This window comes from Ursus americanus, chromosome 1 (genome assembly GCF_024610735.1).
Source record: "Ursus americanus isolate L20-20 chromosome 1, mUrsAme1.1.p, whole genome shotgun sequence".
Lineage (NCBI taxonomy): Eukaryota > Metazoa > Chordata > Mammalia > Carnivora > Ursidae > Ursus > Ursus americanus.
The window spans coordinates 25,951,707-25,972,092 of NC_142127.1; the positions used below are offsets into that span (position 1 = coordinate 25,951,707).

The 20,386-nt window shown below is 39.6% G+C and overlaps 1 protein-coding gene across 15 annotated transcripts in view; it reads right to left on the reverse strand.

Annotated features, from left to right (window-relative positions):
* Positions 1-12,150, reverse strand: part of QTMAN (queuosine-tRNA mannosyltransferase) — a 406,065-nt gene extending 393,915 nt beyond the window's left edge. For all 15 annotated transcript variants that reach the window (XR_015723429.1, XR_015723348.1, XR_015723401.1 and 12 more), the window contains exons 1-2: positions 12,013-12,150; positions 7,537-7,623 (exon numbers count right to left, since the gene is read on the reverse strand). The gene's annotated coding sequence lies outside the window, so the exon portion shown is untranslated. The remainder of the gene's footprint in view (positions 1-7,536; positions 7,624-12,012) is intronic.
* Positions 12,151-20,386: the final 8,236 nt, after the last annotated feature.

Sequence of the window (20,386 nt, forward strand, 5' to 3'; positions counted from 1 at the left end):
CTACAACTGCTCCTCTACAACTGGAATAAACAAATATATACCAAAAGCAGGGGCTCTAACCAAATAAAATATTGATTTGATTCAGAGAATACTTTGATGTTCCAGTTTTGTGATTCAATGGTTCTAGAAAATACAGGTTCATTTTCAATTCACACCTGCTCACGAAATCATTTTAAGTGAATTTAGTTAACAGGTCTAAAGATACTAATTTTTTAATTCAACTGTTCTATGCACCTAGTACTGTAAAGTGTGATTTTCTACTGTTGAGTTCAAGAGCCCACACAAAAGAATGTTTTCTTAGAAAATTCTGGGTACAGTAGCTTTTTGCAAACAGAAACTTTTTTTTTTTTGAGAGGAAGAGAGAGAGTGAGAGGGAGAAAGAGAGAGAGAATCTTAAGCAGGCTTCAAGCCCAGTGTGAGCCCAACAAAGGGATTGATCTGATGACCCTGAGATCATGCCCTGAGCTGAAATCAAGAGTCGGACACTTAACCGACTGAGCCACCCAGGCACCCCAGAAACATATTTTATATATGCTGTGGGAGAGCAACATCTCAAGAACCCCCAAAGCAGAAGCTTTCTTGTAAAAATGATAAGTCTTTAACCTTTTTAGGTTAATTTTTTTAGTTTAAGCAGATGTTTTTCTTTATCATAGTTCCCTAATGGGAATCCGATACTAAAAGGTGGTAACTACATAAGTTCCATAAACAGACAGAACCTTTAAAGTTTGATTACCAAAGTAATTACCATGTATCACTATGGAATGATAATACATTACACATTACCCCCAGTAAAGACCAAATTTACTTCAACTACCCCTCCCCACCAAAAAAAAAAAAAGCAATTTTTATTTAATCATGAAGTCCTTGGAATCACAGTAGGGCTTGATGCCATTTTGGTGTCACAATCTGCCAGTCATCCAAAGAACATGCCATCCTTCTCTTTCAACTTCTTTGTCTACTAGTGCATCACTGGACCCAGCAGGCAGCTCAACCAGACAATTTCAGTAACGGATTTTGGCTCTGTGCATAACAGATGAAAATCTTTACGAAGTATCCAGTTTGTCTTATAGCTGAGAGATCTGAACCTGCTGCAGATGTCACATCTAAATTCTTGAACGGATTTTTATCATCAGTGTCACCTATAAAACAAGACAGTGTCACCAACAGCATTGTCCTAGAGAATATCTATTTCAGTAATGCTAAGCTTTCAGCATTATGATTGACAGTGATCTATTTGACTAAAACAGGGGTCAGCAACCTAGAGCCCATAGGCCAAAATTCAGCCCACTGCCTATTCTTGTACAGCCATGATCTAAGAACAGATTTTGTATTTTTAAATGGTTGAAAAACGTTTTTTAAAAAAGATAAATACTTTGTGACATGTGAAATTATATGAAATTCAAATTTCAGACTCCATAAATAAGATTTTATTGGAACCATAGCTACTCACTCATTTACGTATTTCTCTATGCCTGCTTTCATGCTATAATGGCAGACTTAAGTACATACAACATTGGCTATATGACCCATAAAGAAGAATATCTTTACTTTCTGGTGCTTGAAAAAAAAAGTTTGCCAACCCCTGACCTAGAGGATATCAAGTAGATAGGTTAATAGGCACCTAGTGTCTGCTGCATTAAGAACCTGAGGTGCAATGACCCAGTTGTTCCCTTGCCTTACTTTCATGCATTTGTTTAACAAATATTTCTGGGTAGGCCTGTCACTACAGTGTAGACAGCTATAGTTACTTTGCTTTCCACTTTGGTTCAGCTTTGCCTCAATCCAAAGAGTCAATACTGCCCTTGGGCAGGAAGAAAACAAGAAGCTCAGCTTCAAATCAAATACCTTTCCAACGTTGGCCTCTTCTGTATCCCTAAGTTCTCCTGGTTCTGGATTTCTGCTTTATGTTAACTATTCTCCATAACAGACTTCCTACACTAATACCAGTCTTAAAATTCTCTATTTCCCGCTAGAGATCCTAGGATAGTAGACTGAGTCACAGCAGTCATTGACCGATTTGTGCTGGCTGATAGCTAGTTCTACCCCTGCTCTAACAAGCACCCTGTAACATGAATTTACTCCGGACCTGTGAACAGTCTGCATATTCCAACATCCTCCTGGCCTCCACTACTCCTCCTGATCATGAATGCTCCTGAAGTTTACTATTTCCCTTTACATTCAAAACTCTGGCCTACAAATCCATGAGTTTAACCTTCCCAACTGGCCGATCATTCTGTTTCTTGAGCTCAGGTCATACAATAACCAAACATAAGAGCACAACAAGACAAACCTTTATATAGATGGATTTCCCATCCTAGAAATACCCATGTTAAGACATCTCTTATTTTTTAGCAACCACCCCAAAAGGGAATGTATCCACCCCAAGCAGCATTCAGAACATCCCTTCCCCTTTTTCCCTTCATCATTGCCTACTTAGCCCAAAATTTCTATATCTGCTTCATCTGAGAGTGCTACCCATCACCCTTTACACACTTGGAGTGCTCAAAATACCTGTGTTTCTTGAGCCGTGCCTCAGAATGCCTGTCTTGAGTCTGTCAAAGCTTTAACAACCCCAATTCCATTGTAAGGGGAAAAGGAAGGTTTCTTGCCACTGACTATGCTGGAGAAATGTATTTGGCTAGATTTCCAGCACTGAGAATATAATTCCCCAAAGAAACATGTCAAAAGTCCATGATGAGGGGCGCCTGGGTGGCTCAGTCGTTAAGCGTCCGCCTTCGGCTCAGGGCGTGATCCCAGCATTCTGGGATCGAGCACCGCATCCGGCTCCCTGCTCCGCGGGAAGCCTGCTTCTCCCTCTCCCACTCCTCCTGCTTGTGTTCCCTCTCTCGCTGCCTCTCTCTCGGCCAAATAAATAAATAAAATCTTAAAAAAATAAAAAAAATAAAAGAGTCCATGATGAGGCTATGCCCATATTATTAATGGCACTACAGAAGTCATCTGTAATTCATATTATATTGCTGCAAATAATTAATTCACAAACACACTGATAAGCTGTAGACTGTACTAAAAAATAGCTACGAAATGTCAGGAAGACTTTACAGCAGGACAGATTAGCCTCATGTAAAGACTTCAGAGAAAATGTCATTTTATTTTCAGCAAAGTGAATTTCACTAGAATCTTGAAATAGACTGCCATGGTGAACAACTCTGAAAACTGCATGAATAGCTCTAACACAAACGAATGAATAGTACCAAAAATGAAGAGGCTGACTGAAATACCATTAACCATATCTCAATTCTGAGCAACCATTTAGGTAGCATCAATCTTAAATGAAAATGAGAATCTTCTTCAACAATACATACAGGAACCCTATGCCCACTTGGAGAATGACACAGAGTCCAGCAACATACCCTTACTACCAGGAAAAAGTAGAGGCATGTAGCCCATATTCCAAAGGAATACCCAAAAGATTAAACACCTTAGAACTTCACTCATTTGACGAATCCAGCCTTCTTCCCTTAAGGGAATAGTTTACACTTTTTAGTATCAGGATTCCTTTGTGTCCTCAAATATTGAGAATTCTTGAGAGGTTTTGTTAATGTGAGTTATAACTATCAATATTTACTGTAATAGAAATTACATGAGAAAGTGTAAAAGTTAATTCATTTTAAAATTTTATGACATGTTTAATATGACAAATAACATTTTATGAAAAAGTACTTTCCTAAAAAAAAATAAATTTCTTGCATGTCTAATTTAATAGAAGACAGATGAATTCTTGTATCTGCTTCTATATTCAATCTGTTGTGATATGTTGTTTTGACTATAATAGAAAAAAGGAAGTATATGTTAATATTAATTGCCTTTTCAGATAATTGTGAACATTCTTCTTTGATACTACACCAAAACCTGACAAGTAGGAATTTAAAGGTTATCTATTATATGGAACCTATTATCACATGAACTCTTTGTATTCTGTTACTTGCTTTTTAGAAGGGTCTCTTACCCACAATTTTGTAACATTGATCACTTTGAAGGTATCGTTTTCTTGCATTATGTTTATATTCCAAATTTTGACATAATTAATTAATACCAAAGCAAAAACTCACATTCATTAATATCACCACCCATCTCATCAGAAAAATCTTTACATATTGGGAAGCTGTCAAGGGCACAGCAGGTGATACAAGGTTTCCAAAATTTTAATTTTCGCTTGAAAGCTCAAATTTTATCATTGGCAACAAATACTACCAGTTGTTTTCCCCAAAGTGACAGGCTCATTTTATTCATTTTCAAGAAAATGACTGCCAAATATCTAAGTCTAAACGATCATAGTTTTGTAGTCATTATTATAAGTAAAAATGATGTTTCATGCAAAATATGACTAATTCAGCTTGCAACTCAAAAAAAATCACAGAAGGGTTTTCCTTGAGTCAACCAATGTACTCCAGATATACAGAAGAAATGCTTTTTGCATATTTCCTACTTCATCACAAAGAATATTAAAACAAAGTATACTCAAGGATCAAGATTTAATAAAATTATTTTTACTGCTTTATCAATGACATTCTTCTGTGAAACTGGCTTTTCTGTTTTGTTTTTTTTTTACTGGAAAAGCATGGTAGTAAAGAATACAATAATTACGAAAAAAGTTTGGTACCACTGCCGTTTAATATGTACTAAGATGTTCACAGTTTTACCCACCATTGCTTTAGTATCAGCAAGGCAAACGTCAACGCAATGGAAACAGAAAAAGTACTACTATGAAAATAGCTTTAGCCTCCCGAATCCCTCTTAAAGGCTCTTGTGACCCTATAGGTCTGCACATCACAATTTGAGAACTGTTGTCTTAAGGAAACGCTGAAAGCTATAAATGATAAGTTGCCATCTGCAAATCCATAATAAATATCCCCCAACATAAGAATTATACTTTTTAAAAAAAGAATTATATTAAATATCTGTACAAATTCTTTCATTTTAACTCAAAATTGGTTCAATTCATTCTGAAACTGCATCAATAATGTAACAATACCAATAACATATAATGAGCACTTACATGTATTATCTCATTAAACCCTCATCACAACTCTATTAGTTCTCTGATAATATTCATGCTACCAAGAAGGACACCTGAGGTAGAGAGAGGGGAAGTCACTTGTCTGAAGTCACAAGAACAACTATGAGTATTTATGGATTCAGGCATTACTAAGTATTTTGTATACTTCACCTCTTAAGTCTTTACAACTTAAGGATAACCCTATCCAAGGTTATCCAAGTGCTTGATCATCCAAGTCTGTCTTAGTCCAACAAGTATGCTACATATTTTGCCTCTCTATGTCATATGAGTATACCCTGTGTATATAAATAATTCAATGGTTCCAAGTCTTACATAGTTTTAAATTCAACTGAGCAAGACCTCTATTTGTAAAATTTTTTACTGATTTGATTATCTCTGTCTTCAAATAGAACAAAACGCAATTTCTTTTAAAATAGCCCATGATCTGGGTAGATAGTTCACTAACTTACTAAACACTTTTTGGCATAGGACAACAAATCAATCCAGCTAAGATTATTCTAAGGAAACTGAAACCCAGAAAAGTAACTAACTTCTCCCAACGGCATGCTGTTCATAAATGGTACAGGGTCAAAATCAGTTTGGACTGACCCTGAAGCCTAAACTCTTCAATCACAGTGCCTGCACGTATCTAAGAAGGTCTCAGGCAATGACCTAGGAATTGCTCACAAGGTCTGGATACAGGGCTTGCTGATATCATTTCCACTTTACCCAAGGCAATCAAGATATGAATCATCTTGTATCTCAAAGACCAAGAGAAAAAAGGAAGATGATACATGCTGAAAATAAAGAGATACGTTCTCAGGTGCTTTAGGTAAAACATCGACAGGTAATGCGGAAAAAAAAGTAAAATTCACTTTATATAGCTGTCAGCACACATCTCTATAGCTGAGATAAACCTGTTTAAAAACAAAACAAAACAAAAAATGCCTAGAGGAAAATGTCATCACAGCTACACAGACTACTCTTTATACAACAGCTTTCAGATGCCAGGAGCCCAGGAATGCTGAAAACGTAGTAAATGACAGCAGAAATCAGTTTCCTAAAGCTTTCCTAAACTCTAATCAATCAGCAAAATTTTCATTTCAAGTAAGGATCCATAAAAGCCAGGGGTTATGCCCTACTGTTTGTTGCTAAGGTCCTACATCATAAGATACTGCTTAATATTAAACCCTAAGGGGACAAGGAAGGAATCAAGGTCTACCCAGCTCAATTCATCTTAACTTTAGGTAACTCAACTTTTAGGAAGTATAAACATCTTGTGATTGGACAGAGGAGTGTGGCTTTAATTTCAAACAAATTATATTCTCAAGGAATCCACACACACATCTGACATTTGACAGGAAGGTGACAAAATGGAAGGCTGTGGTATACCACCTTAAAGGGCAGGGCAGCACAGGCGAGAGATGAGCAATTATACTTGTCACAGAATACCACGTTCTGGATTCCCTTTGTGGCAAAGGAAACAAAAAACAAAAAAACTACGGAGCAAATTTTACCTCCTCCCATCACAGAAAAAGAATCACAATCTAGTAACGTAAAAGCAGCTGACAGATATATAGGAAAAAAAAAATCAAGATTGAGGTCATGTCTCTTGACATGCATCATTTACACTAAGGATTCCCCCATTTATCTGAATTAATTTCATGTACCTCATTTCATTCAGATAATTGAAGTTTTCCTTTTAGAGTTGTAAAATGTTACCTCAACATAATTAGTAAACTGTCCACTTAAAAATACCACTACAAAAAATGCCATCCCCTCCTCTCTGCACAGATGCATATACTCCACTACCATTAAAAGTATGAGATTTTGGCCTTCACAGGAAATTTAGTTCAATAAGTCCTCTTAAAAAATTAGCACAAGAAATTCTGTAAGAAAAGTTATGGTCATTACCTTGTTAATACAGAGTGTTTGTATTACTTGTAAAGACATGGTAATTTGGGTATTCAATACATGACTGACTACTGTTCTGAAACCAAATTAAAGGTTTAGACTACTGAAGAGTTTGATGACTTGCCTAAAAACAATAACTAGGATTGTACGGACAACAAAATCAAAGAGGTCTCTCTTTTTTATGAGCAGGCATTTAAGGGCCTTTTAATGAGAATTTACCCTTTAGTATATAATTACTAATGAACAAAAAGAGGGTGATTAAACTCACTTTTTTATAGTGCCATAAAACTTCAATGTGTAAGAAATATTATATATACTTGTTAATCAAACTCAAGAAAAATTGAAATGTGCGATACCTAACAATACATGGTGAAAATTATATATACCTTTTTTCTGAAACAAATGCCCTCCCAGATGACTGATGAAGCTATTTTTTACACTGATTTGCTTATAACTTACAATACACAGACTGTAGTACTAATGATGGTGATGAAATGTCTAAACTTCTTATATGAAATCTAAATTTCCAAAAGAACAGATTTCCCATACTGATAACAGACTCACTGTTAGGATGAATTTTATATTAATTAATATTTATTTACCACCTGCTATGTGCCAGGCACTGTACTGAGTGCCGAGGACACCACCAGGAACAGCACAGATTCGGTCTCAACACTCGGGATACACATGGTCTAGAAGGAAAGACAAATAATGAACAAATGTGCTATGGGAAAGTACAACAGCTACTTGGTCAAATGAAAGCTCAAAACTGAGAGAAGACAAGGGTAGAAAATCAAACGCCTGAAAATAATTAGCCACCACTGAAAATGGGGGATAAAAATCACCTATGACATGACTCAGCTAAGAAGGGAAAGAATCCAACAGCTACGTAGTCAGGAAAAGAATCTTAAGTAATGACTGGATGAAGTCTAGGGTGCTCTAGAGCCTGATGCAAATGAAAAGCTGACCCTCAAAATGGGCTCAAATCATAACAGCCAAAGAGCCCAGCTCTCAGCTAGCCTATCCTCAGTATGTAAGGGGTCAATCCAGTAAGTGCAAGTCCCGGAGGCAGTATCACAGTATCTTGGCTGTGCAAGTTCTGCCTCGGTTGAAATAGAGCCCCAACCATCCACCTGTGGACAAAAACAGGTCCCAGCTCCCTGAGGGGAAGAGGGGAAGGCAAGGACAGTCAGATGACGAAGGGTTAGAGTTCTTAAGCAGGCTTAAGACAAAGTTTCAGGTCCACAAGGGATCGGAATACAAAAAGAAACAACACAAGAAAACATATCAACCCTATGGACTATGTAACACTTATTAAAGAAAGGCTGTGGAACTGCTTCTCTGGTTACTTTTATAAATACTCAAAAACAAAATACTCATCTGTTTTAAATGACTTAAGTATGACCTTAAAGTGTGGGGGGAAAGGACTAGATACTCTTACTAATTCTTACTGATTAATGAATTTATAGCCTAATTCCATCTAAACCTATGTCACCTATATCGAAATATTCTAGATGCCTCACACATACCCCTCATTAAAATGTTTATGCTATATATTTCAAAACTCTTAATGAGTAAACTGTCTTTACAAATGAGAATCTCATAGTCAAACTGCAAAAATGCCAATGGTATGGTGAGATACCACACTTCTGTGAGCAATGAATGTTCAGGGCACCAGAATAATTCCAGATCCCACCTCCGGAAGGGGTTAGAGGTCTTAATGTATTTTCAGTCTTAAAAATCATTTCAAAAACTGGGTCAAAGGGATAGAACTGGCAGCGGGTAGGACACGTAGACTGGGACTAGCAGAAGAGCCAGAAATGATACATGTGAAATGATCTGCTTCCTATAACATAAATACCACCCTACTGCACCGTACAATTGTTTTCAGTTATAGAGTAGTAGAAAAAAAATGCATGTAGTCCAAAGATGTTGTCCCTGTGAAGGCTATTATTTATATGACTCTACATATTCAAATAGGAATCACTCTAAGGAATTGGCCCTGCATTTGTTCACACATTATTTTCCAAAGCTATTCAAAGGGTGGAGTGGAGGTACTTTCCAAACAAATGCTTGAAAATTTTCCTCAGTTAATTTTTTTTAAATAAACAAAACACACTATTCTGATCTATTAAAGAAAGAGGAGATAAGCCTAACACAAAAAGAAAATACAGTGGGTTTTTGAGTTGTTTTGTTTTACCGTATCACCAGAATGCCATAACAAATATAGCCTAAAACTGTTTAAGATATCATTTCAGGACAGCTTGCCTAGGTAGTTCGGACTCCAAAAATCATGATCCTTATGACGGTCTATATGCTGAGAAATGTATCCTTATAAAGTGAAACCAAAACTTGAAAATGTGGCCTACAGTAACAATTAGAGGGTCACTTAACTGATGGTGGTCAAACTTTGCTCCAGTGGAAAATTTCACTGGAAAATTCATATTACTTTAGCTCTACTGAGGTGTTCTATCAAAAAATTTAAATAACTGTCCTTTTCCCAAGTTCACAGAGAGTAACATATGTTAAAGAGTAAAATTCTCAATGTTAAATTTGTTCCCCCAATTTTTCTAAAATATCTGTTATCTGCTACCTCTTTCAATATTGGAATTAGGCCTCATAGAGTATCTGATTCAACACATAAACGGAAACGAATTATTTCAAGTTTACAAAATCATGATTCATGACTTCCAGACACTCACCTACCTTAAGTTTGATTAAGCCCAACATGACCACAAGCACTTAGAGAATATCCACTACGCTTGACACTAGACCTACACAGAATTGACACGAGGCATACAGAGACAGAATAAGACATGGTCTTTCACAAAGCCCCCACCAGGCAAAGTGCACAGAAGCCAAAAAGTATTTACTAAATGCCTAAACACTGTGGTGTGTAAGATGCAAAGAAATGACCCCACCCAACAAGAACTTCAGGACTTCTGCATTTGAGGCCCACCAAGAAAAGTGATGGTGGCTGGGGATACTGGAATTTAGTTACTACATGTGTATAGCACCTTTCTTCCTCATTAATATCAAGGTTATATACATCACAGTCTTACATATATAGACTTTTGAAATGCCAATCTCCTGGAATCGAAACAGACTACCTGAATCAAGAATATTAACAAATATTCTTGAAGTAAAAATAATTACTAATTTCAAACAAACTGGAAAGTACTGCTTTCAATTGATAGAATGTAACATGTCTTAACTAGAAATAATTTGTATCATTTGTATCTAGTGGGTCCAAATCACAAACTAAGGCATATACTCAAAACAGGAAAAAGAAAAGAGAAAATTTAGCAATTACTAGACTTTTTTAAAAATAACATAAAACAAATTTTGGTGCAAGAATATTCATTGGGGAGGTCTGAATTATATACTTAAGTGTTCAGTTAATTAAATCAACTAGTTCTATTCAACTCCTGTTATTTAAATATCTTTAAGAAACTTTAATTAATTTCTCCCTGTAAAATAATGGGGTTGGATTTAACTGTAAAGTCCCTTACAAAAAGAAATTTCTGTACTTCTGTGGTAGGTAAGATTAAAATGTCAACAGGGTTTCAAAACAGGAGTAAAGAAGCCATCTTAACTTCTCAAACTGATAATGCTAAAAATTCAGTTTCCTATTTTTATCTCACTATCGTGGTTTAGATTTTACCTATTCAGTTTACAAGTTTGTCAAAGAAAGTTGCATGATTCAAAAGGTACTCCCTCGAACCCTCAATACTAAAACTTTCATGAAATACAAGATCCTAAGGAAAATATGCAAGAAAGAGCTAAGGAAAACCTACTCCTATCAGACCTGGAATGCACTAATTAAAAATTCGATACAGCACTCGGTAGGTATGTGGGTTTCTACATGAAACTCCTGCCATGCTTTAGCTTAAGGTTAAACAGGTTAACAGAATGCAATAAAATGGTTCTACTAAATTATTCTGAACTTTTTTTTAGCAGCTCCTTTACCTGACCACTACACTGAGCTTTAAAATCAACTTCAGGGGTGGCACCAACAAACCAAGGTGAGCTACAGCACTCGGGGGCTGCACTGTGAAACCCACCTCGTATGGAAAATCACCGTCAACTCAACGTTTTCCATTTTCATACGGTGATACAGGTGGAGGAAAAAGTGTAAAGCCTTCTCTTTGAACCTCCCAGCACGCTGCCTCAAGGCGCTAACTTAAGAATTATCTCAAAGATAATCTAATGCAGTACAGTTCTCAGAAGACAAAGTATTTGAGAGAGAGAAAGAGAGAGAGAAACCTCCCTCAGGCCTAAAGGTTAAATTGTGGAGTACTGCAACTTCGCTGCAGAGTACATGTCTGGACTTACAAGACTTAAATTAGGAGAACCTTTCCACCGGAACAGTTAGCCCGGATCACGATCAAAATTAGTATTTGCCTGATCCTCACAGGTGGGATGGGGTAAGGGGAGAGTGAGGTCTTTCGTTTCAGCCGACCGAGGGGTAGAGGGGCTGGCGAGGGCAGGAAAGTGAGAGCGATGAAGGGGACAGGCGCAAAGGCTCCACTCAGGAAGGCCCGGTGGCGCGTGTCACAAGGGACCGGGCCTCGCAGTCCCGTGGTCGGCAGGGAGGTCCCTCCGCCTACTCGGGCCAACCCCGGGAACCCGGCCTCCCTTCTCCCCCCGCGAGAGTAACGAGCCCCCACCCGCCGGTCGCCAGCCGCACGAGGCGGCGGCGGCCCATAGGGCCGCTGGAAGCTGCCACGCACGAAGCGCAGAACTCAAAAAAATTGTATCAGAAAATGGCCAGCCTGCAGTACTGAAAAGCAGCAGCCGGTGTGCCCGGCTCCGCGCGCCAGGCGGACGGCGGCGCAAGGAGCGCAGCGCCTGCGCTCGGAAGGCGCACCGCCCGCGTGGCCCTCAGCTCCGCCCCCCCCACCCCCAGCTCCCCGCGCCGCCGCCGCCGCCGCCGCCGCCGCCGCTGCCGCCGCCGCTGCCCCTCTGGGAACTCCGCGCCTCGCGGCCCCGCGAGGCGGGCGTCGGGGAGGGAAGGGGAGGGGCCGCGCTCCCCGCCTCCCCGCCGGCCCGCGCGGCTCCCCAGCCCGGAGCCTACTCACCTCCTCCTCCTCCTCCTCCTTGTCTCTCCCTCCTGGCCACCGGCGCGGCCCAGCCGGCGACGCGCTGACGCCGTGCCCCTCCCCCGCGGCCGCCGCCGCCGCCGCCCCTCCCGGCCTGCGGCCGCTGCGGCCTTCGGGCGCGTCAGGCGCAGGCCCCGCCCTCTGGCCCGCCCACGCGCCTAAGACTCCGCCCCCTACGCGGTCCGGACGGTGAGGGCGCGGGGTCCCTGACTCAGCGGCGGTTGCCGCCCGCGCGCACAGGGCCGGCTCAGCTCACGGCCTCCGCTTCTCTTCTCACCTGCCCACTGCCCGAGGGCTTCGCTTCACTTCTCACCTAGCCGCGCGCCCTTTCCATCTCTCATGAGCACCCCTCTCTGCCTGTTCAGTTTTTTGTACTCTTTCTCTAAACCTCTAGTCTTGTTCTAAGCTCGCATTGGCGCCTTCTCTTTTCTTCTGGAAGGTCTTCGCTGCTCTCTAGATCGGCCTCGGCTTCCTCCTGCAGTTTTTCTGACGGTTCCTCCTCCCTGTCTCCGTTCCTCTCCCTGGCCTGCTGGAGCTCCTGGCCCCTCCCCTGCCACCTGTACCTGCTCTACAGCTCGCACCTCTTTCGGCTACATCTGCTTCGCCTACGCGTCCTAATTTCCCTCTGGGCAGGCTCACGCTTTCCTTTACCTACATTTTGTCTGTCCTTTCGGTTCTGACTCCTCCACACACTAAAGATGCATTTTGGGTATTCAACAATTGCTTGTCCACACTTACATGAAGAGAGTAACATTAAGGAATTAAAAAGCACAAAGCAAAGCGATAGCAGTGGTGACCATCTTTCAGTTACGTAGTTGTGTCTACGTTCTCTTTGTGATACTGTTTTGACAAATTTAAAGGAATGGAATTTTCTATTGGGACTTAAAATTCACAAATTTTGGATGTTTTTTCCCTGCAACCTAACCACTTTTTTGATAAAACACATGTTAGATATTGATAAAATAAATACATAGTAGAAAGAGCACCAGGATCTTTTAGGTCTCTTGTTTTCTTACCTGTAAAATGAGGAATTTGTCCCTTCTGCATTTAAATTAAAATTTTTCTGTGATTCTGAATTAAAGGATTTTGTATTTGGAAGGAGCTTGTGGGTTAAATGAGTCAAGAGAAGGCAAATAATGCACATGTAACTGGAAGTCTGGTAACTTCATTTTTAAAACTGCAACTTGGAAGAGTCAGGGTGTGATGTGGAAATGAGTTAAGAATGAACTAAACTGATTAGGTCTTTGGAGTTACATCCACAAGTTTTTAAATTATGTGAGTAAACATTATTATCCTTAAATTGAAGAGTTAAAACTATCTTCCATTCTAAACAAAATCCAGGCTCTACGTGGACCTTCAAAGCTTAAAACCATTGTTGAATTGAACAACAGCATTACAAGCATTCGAAAGCCTAATAAACCATCTGTCCGTCTGCTTTAACACAAATTGGGAAAAAAGAAAAGTGTAAATGCCAAAAGCTGAAAGCAGTGTTGCTAACTACACATGAAACTAATAAATCCTATCACACAGAAAAAGTGTATGAAAAACTCTAAAGACTGTGGCCTCCATTTCATTATTTAGAAATAGAATCACGTAGTTTTATAATTGAATTATCTAGTCCTTAATATCATCTGGAGTCTAAGTTTTTCATTTTACAGATGAAGAACTGAAGCCCAAAGAGGGTAAATTGCTTGTTTGATATTACCCAGATTAATTGGAAGTAAAGCCAGTATTCAGGCTCAGAGCTCCTGTCTCACAGACCTGCCAGCATCTGGCTTATACTTACCAGTTACATAAAGCTATTCAACATCAGAAGTCTTTGCCTTTTCAGTTTTGCCTACATGGTCTGAGTGATGTGTGAAATTGAACTTGGCATTAACTAGGAAGGTATTGCTCTCAGAGGCCATTTTTGTGCCACTAGTTTCAAGGATTCCTATTTCACAAGTTCCATCTCCCCTGGTCAGTGTTCATCTTTATAATCCACGCAATTCTGGCCAGGCCCATGGAGCCATGTCCCAACCAAACACATTCATCGTAGGAGGTGCTAAGAGCTGTGCATGAGTATAAATATTGTGAAGTCCCCATTGTCAAGAAAATTACAATATTACTGGGGAAGCAAAATATAAAACAAATAGACAAACAATTCACCATTAATAATCAAGGAAAATAACCAAGGATTCAATCATAAAGTCTGAATCTTAAACTGAAATTTATCGATGTAAATTAGGGGAAGATTTCTTAAAAGGACAAAAAAAGGAAATGTAGAATTTGGATTGGTGTAAAGGAAATTGCTTGAACAAAGGCACAGGGAAGAAAACAAACAAGCTAAGAATAGGGAAAAGTTAGGAGATCAGATGAACAGGAGGTTCATATTAGAAACAACAGAAAACCAAGCTGAAATGGCAAGGTGGAACCATTCATAGGGGACCTGAATTTGAGCCCAAGAAATTTAGACTTGATCGAATAGGAAATCATTCTGGCGGATTTGGCAGGGGAGAGGGTTGAAGACAAGACAGGAGACCATAACTTCTGAAGGAGCAAGTGGGATTTTAAAAGAAATGTTAGTCATAAATATGCCTAAGGAAAAGATTTGAGTTAAGTGAATATATACAGGGATCAAAGAAGAGTAAGAAGTCCAAGATGACTTTAGAATTCTGGCAAGAGTCAATAATGGTATGCGCGTAGACCAGAGCATCTTGGAGTGGGAAGATGATAAGCACTCAGAGGGTGCTCAAAGGGTGATCAGCCTCTCCATTTGCTAGAGAAGGAAGCAAGAAATTTTCCCAAGGTATGCTTTCCTATTCATCACATCCTCATTCCAGAAAACTTTAGTCTGCCACTCAAATTGAATTAGAAGGTAAGGAAGAAAGCTTTCACCCTGTTGTGGGCCTTACGCTGGTGTTTTATGGTCAACCTATTTTTATTTCCGTTTCAGCCCTACTGATGTAAAAGTGCTCGGTGGTGCAGTATATAATGTTACAGTCAGAAATAAATCAATAAGTGTTTGCTAAATACATACCAAATGCTGCTGAGCACTCTGCTAGACCTGGAGGACTGGAAAAGTATTAAAAAAGGCCTCTCCCTTTCAGAAGTTCATAATCTGGTTGGAGGAAAAAAGTTAACACACCTGACACAATAGAAAATAAATTCCATGGATAGTGAGAACAACCTGTGAGGACTGTACAGTGTGCTTATATAGAAATAGTAGGAAATAGGGTTGGATGGATTAGAAATGATATAATCCACAGTGTTCATCGTTCAGCAAATTTTCATTAATCTTTAAGTTCTAGGTTCTGAAAGTAAAGCCATAAAATAAAAAGCTCCTGCTCTCACGGTGTATACATTGCATTTGGGAGAGACAGAGAGGAACAAATAAATACACAACTACCAAATAGTCATAATTGTTCTGAAGAAAATTAAATGCAAAGGCATCAAAATGAGTAGGAAAGCACGGGGCAGCGGGGTGGCTAGGGTGGTTGAACGTCTGACTCTTGATTTTGGCTCAGGTCATGATCTCAAGGTCATGAGGTCAAGCCCAGCCTCAGGCTCATCACTCAGTGGGAAGTCTGCTTGAGATTCTCTCTCTCCCTTGCCCTCTGCCCCTCCCCTCGCTAACCCACAGGTTCGCTCGCTGGCTCTCTCTCTCTCTCTCTCTAATAAGTAAATAAAGCTTTGTAAAAAATGAGTAGGAAAAGAGGTTAGACCTTTCTGAGGAAAATTTAAACAACAACTCTTGAATGAAAGAAACAGCTAGTCATGGGATGATCCGAAAAAGGGAAGTTCAGGCAGAGAGTAAACTAGCACAGAGCCCTAAGGAGGGGTCAAGCTTAGTGTCCTTGAGACAAAGAAAAGGCAAGTGTTTCTGGAATGTAAAGAGCCAAGAAGAAAGTAAAGGAGATGAAAAAGGGGAGAAAAGTAAGGCCCTGTATGTAAGAGGGGATTTTAAAGTCAGATTAAAGTATAGATATTTGGAAGATTAGTCACTCTGGCATTGTGGATTAGAGGAGAGAGAGAATAGGACCTGGAAGACCAGATGGAAGACTGCCTGTGTGGCAATCCAGGCAGGAGGTGATGTGAAGTAGACAAGGTTGGTGACAGGGTTAGTAAAGAAGACAAAAATGTCAATGAGAACAACTACTGAGTATTTATGAGGGGTGGTAAATGGTGTTGGGTGAGGAGAGTCCACAGTGTCAAATACAGCTAAAAGGCCAAGGAGAATAAACACTAAGTAAAAACTAGTATAGTTAACAGGAAAGATGTCATGCGTGACCTCCAAGAGAAGAGCTTCCATAGGGCGGGGTGTTACGTGAAAAAATGAATGCAGTGAATTTCAACTGTAAGAATCAGTACAAATCAAAATACACAATTTTTTTTAATTTTATTTACCTTTTAAGGGCTTTTACATTAAGAATACTATTAAAATTTTAAAGCCATTTAAATACTCCCAGCTGGGTCTAATATTTTGTCTCCATACCAAAAGGAGAATAAATTTATACCATGGAGACATATGGTATATGCTTTTCTGGGCTAAAAATCAGCAGTTAATCAGTTAAACAGTTAATCAATGACCCCCTATTCTAAATATAATCAGAAAAAGTTCACTCTTAACCCTGAGATACAGCAAGAGTCTAACAGTAGAAACATGAGGGCAGATGTAGTACCGTTTCAGTTACGGTTCCCTTATGGCCATCTGTCATGTAAACCAGGTGGGCTGTGCGTGTTACCTTGAGCACATGACATCACCCCAGTGAACTCCAGTCTTTCATTAGGAAGGGAGAAGAATCAGATTTTAAGCTTCTAGGCATACAGGTTAGCACTTCTACAAAAGAGAACGTGAACAGCTATCATGACTCCAAGTGATACCTTCGCACAGTCTTTCCAAAAAGACAACTTGGTTGAATGAGATGTTCTTTCATTCAGCAAATTGGAAGACAGTTAACAAGTAGTTTTTTCCCCTGGAAACAGACTAGACAAGTTTGGTGGTCAGAAAGGAAGGAGAAATTTCAGTCCCTTCCATTCATAGCTGTGTGCAGCTTGAACCATCTCAAAGACACCAAGCCTGACTCAGGCTAAGTTATTTCCACACATGCATGTGCATGCCTTTTCCCAATTGTCTGTTGTAGGTGAGTAGAGTGTGTTAATTCGTTAGGTGTTATTCAAAGATGGAATGCTATTAGCACTCTTTTTTATTTGGAATATCCTTTGTCCGGGGGTCCATTGGGAACAGTTAATCTCTTGGTATGGTTTGGAAAGCTTCATTAAATTCAGTGAAGTAAAAAAAAAAAAGTGCAAGTTATTCTAAAAATAATCATGAAATTTACTATGTTTAATTTGCTGGCCCAAATGCTTCTCAAGTCAGTAGTGACCAAGGATTCCTAGCATTAATGAACAATTACCATATTGCTGAAATCAACACCATATTTAGCCTGAAAAGCTTTCTTGTTGGTGGTGCTAAAGAGGCCAAAACATAAGTAGCCCAGGATATATAAAATGTACTCTCTGTTGATGAAATGATCCCTTTAAATTACAGTTTAGCTAGTCCAAAAATACAATACAAGGAATTTGCTTTGTCATTGTTACCTTCTGGCCTAGACATAGAAGCATTTTACACTGTGGTTCATCCTGTACCTTTTACAAGGATAAATTCATGTTTTTATTTAAAAGCAAAGAAAGCTTACATAATCTCTCCTCATGATTAGCCCTTCCAGTAATTATCTGTTGCTTGGAATCAGTGTCAGCCAACCAAGTTCAGATGGCAAAAAAGTGTTTGATCTGCAGTGGTGTGATTTAGAATACTGTGTGCACGGAAGGTACAGCTATGCACATACAGAGAACATATTTATCTAATTTGACTGCCAGTGATTTAATTAATGTTTGTCAAGCACTTTGAACATGAAAAGAACTATCTGAAAGCTGAGAGCTATTACTCATAATCATTTTCCCTATTTGTTGAACTAAAATTAACATACAAATGTGATACTCTCACAGTATCATTGAGAGATACGCTCCTATTCTAACAAACCCGCGGGACTATCCTTTAAGAAAGTCTCATTAAAACTTTAAGTCTCTGGTTTCTGAAAGTCGAGCTTCAAGCTGGTTGGGTATCATCCATCAGTAGATTTTGAAGCATACAGGCTAAATAAACAACAGTGACAGCTTGGGGAAGTGTATGCACCTGTTTATTGAGAAGATGTTAACGGGGGCAAATCTAAAATAAGAACACATACCGCAACCTGATTTTCAAGAAGTTTTTGTGCATGCCTCCACTTAAAATCACCCATATTATCATCTAATTTTTTCCTTCCAAATTTCTCTCTAAAGAGTAACTACTAATGAGCATGGACACTCTGTAACAATCTGAGAAGAAAAGAAAGAATGAAAAGACCCTATGTTAGGGCTTGCAGGAGAAACAAACATGTTTTCCTCTAGTGTGTTCTCCCCAAGTTAAGCACAAGAGTAACTGGCAAAAGAAGAAGAAAACTGGAGGAGAAAGTAAGGAGCCTGGACAAAAGCCCTGATCTAACATGATTCTCCACAGACAGGTTTTGCCAGGGTCGCATTCATTCCTACAAGGGCTTGGGGGGACATTTGTCCAACTTCCCTCGACTATCGGGCAGAATTAACTCCTCTGTAGAAGAGAAGGAGAAACTTTCAAAGACGCTGACTTTCCCACATGACTTGTTTTTGAGTTTTAGTTTCATTTCATCCCGTACCCTACAGAGAATTTTTACATTCAGTACAAACTCTTCCTTCCATGTTCATCACGCCCCAGATGGTCCTTGGTAGAATAAGCCTGATTAAGGCACCAGTTCTACTTCAACCCTACAAAACTGAACTTGACACATGGGCCTGGCAATATGCCCTTTCCCCAAGCTCCCCGCCCCCTATGATTCCATATTTACTCATGTTTCAGAAGGACTTCCAGAAGAGGTATTACTTACATTTTCTAGTCATTCTTAGCACAGATATTACTTTTACTGATCAGATGGGGCAGGGACAAGGGTATTCACAAAACGCTATGTGGGTCTCTCACATTTTCCACCCTCTTGTTAGTTTGGTTGGGGCCATGTAACTAGTACTGACCAATGGGCTTGAAAAGAAATAGAGTTTGTCATTGCTGGCCAAGATTCTAGGAGCACTTTTTCCCCTGTCACTGTGGCCCTGGAAGCCCATTTTCCAAGATGGTATTGCTATGGGTATAACCATAAGAAGGAAGCACCCCTGGGTCCTTGGGAGTTGGTCTGGAGAGCAACAAGGTCCTCAAGAGATTTTTTATGAGCTAGAAGTAAACCTTTAACAGTTAAAGAGATGAGTGGTCCAGTGTTATTAACTGTACCATCATGGTCAACCTGTCCTGAAGAATACAACTACATTAGGAGATCCCTCTTTCACAACCGCAGAAACAGTTTTTTGTTTTTGGTTTTTTTTTTAAACTCTGCACCTTAGAACAACAGTGAAGGAATAATGGAATGAACAGTGCACAATTTACTAAATAGATCAATTAAATGCAAATGGATACATAAAAATCACAAATAGTATGTCGTATGGTAGGAAAAAAATGTTTTTGATGTAGTTCAGTTCTGGTTCTGGTTTTATTTTTCAGTCCTCCCTTAAATTAAAGAATTAGTGCAATCTTTAGCCTGCTATGCCTAGGAAAAATATCTTTGTCCTTGCCATGCCTGGATCCTCTTCTTTTCTCCATCCTGGTCATATGTCATCACCAGTCAATTTTCCAGGCTCTCAGATGGATGGGGTTCCCATATCCAAAGCCAGTGAGAAGTGGATTGATCACATGTTTGTATTTGCTGTTGAAAGTTCACTCCGTAAGCGCATCAACTAAATTTCAAGAGCATTAGCCACTTGTCATCCTAACTCGATACAGGGAAATGTGTGTGATGCCGAAACAGACTCACTCCTCTGTGTGCTTTTGGGACTGCCCTCACGTGCTGGGCCCAGCACCTGTGAAAAAGATGAACCAGACAGCTTCGGTGGAGGGAACGAATGAGGGAACAACAACTTCCAGAGATGCAGAATACTTTGCAGAAGTCACTGATCTATACTATTTGCTGATCTACCCCTGAAGCATTCTGCCTGACAGCAGAAGGCCAGTTTTTGCTCTTGAACCATTTCACAATCTCTGTTTGAGAGCTATAGACACACATAACGGAGGGGCAGGGAAAATCCTTTCATGGGTTCTCAAGCACTGCAGAGAGGTTTTGTCAGTAACTACACCCTTGCTTACCAAGCTTATAGCTGCCTCAAATCTTTTTTTGAAACAAGGGGGAAATAAACAAAACACAAGCTAGCTGTAGTTTGCTTCTCCCCTGAGTAAAGTATGGTTAACAACATTTCT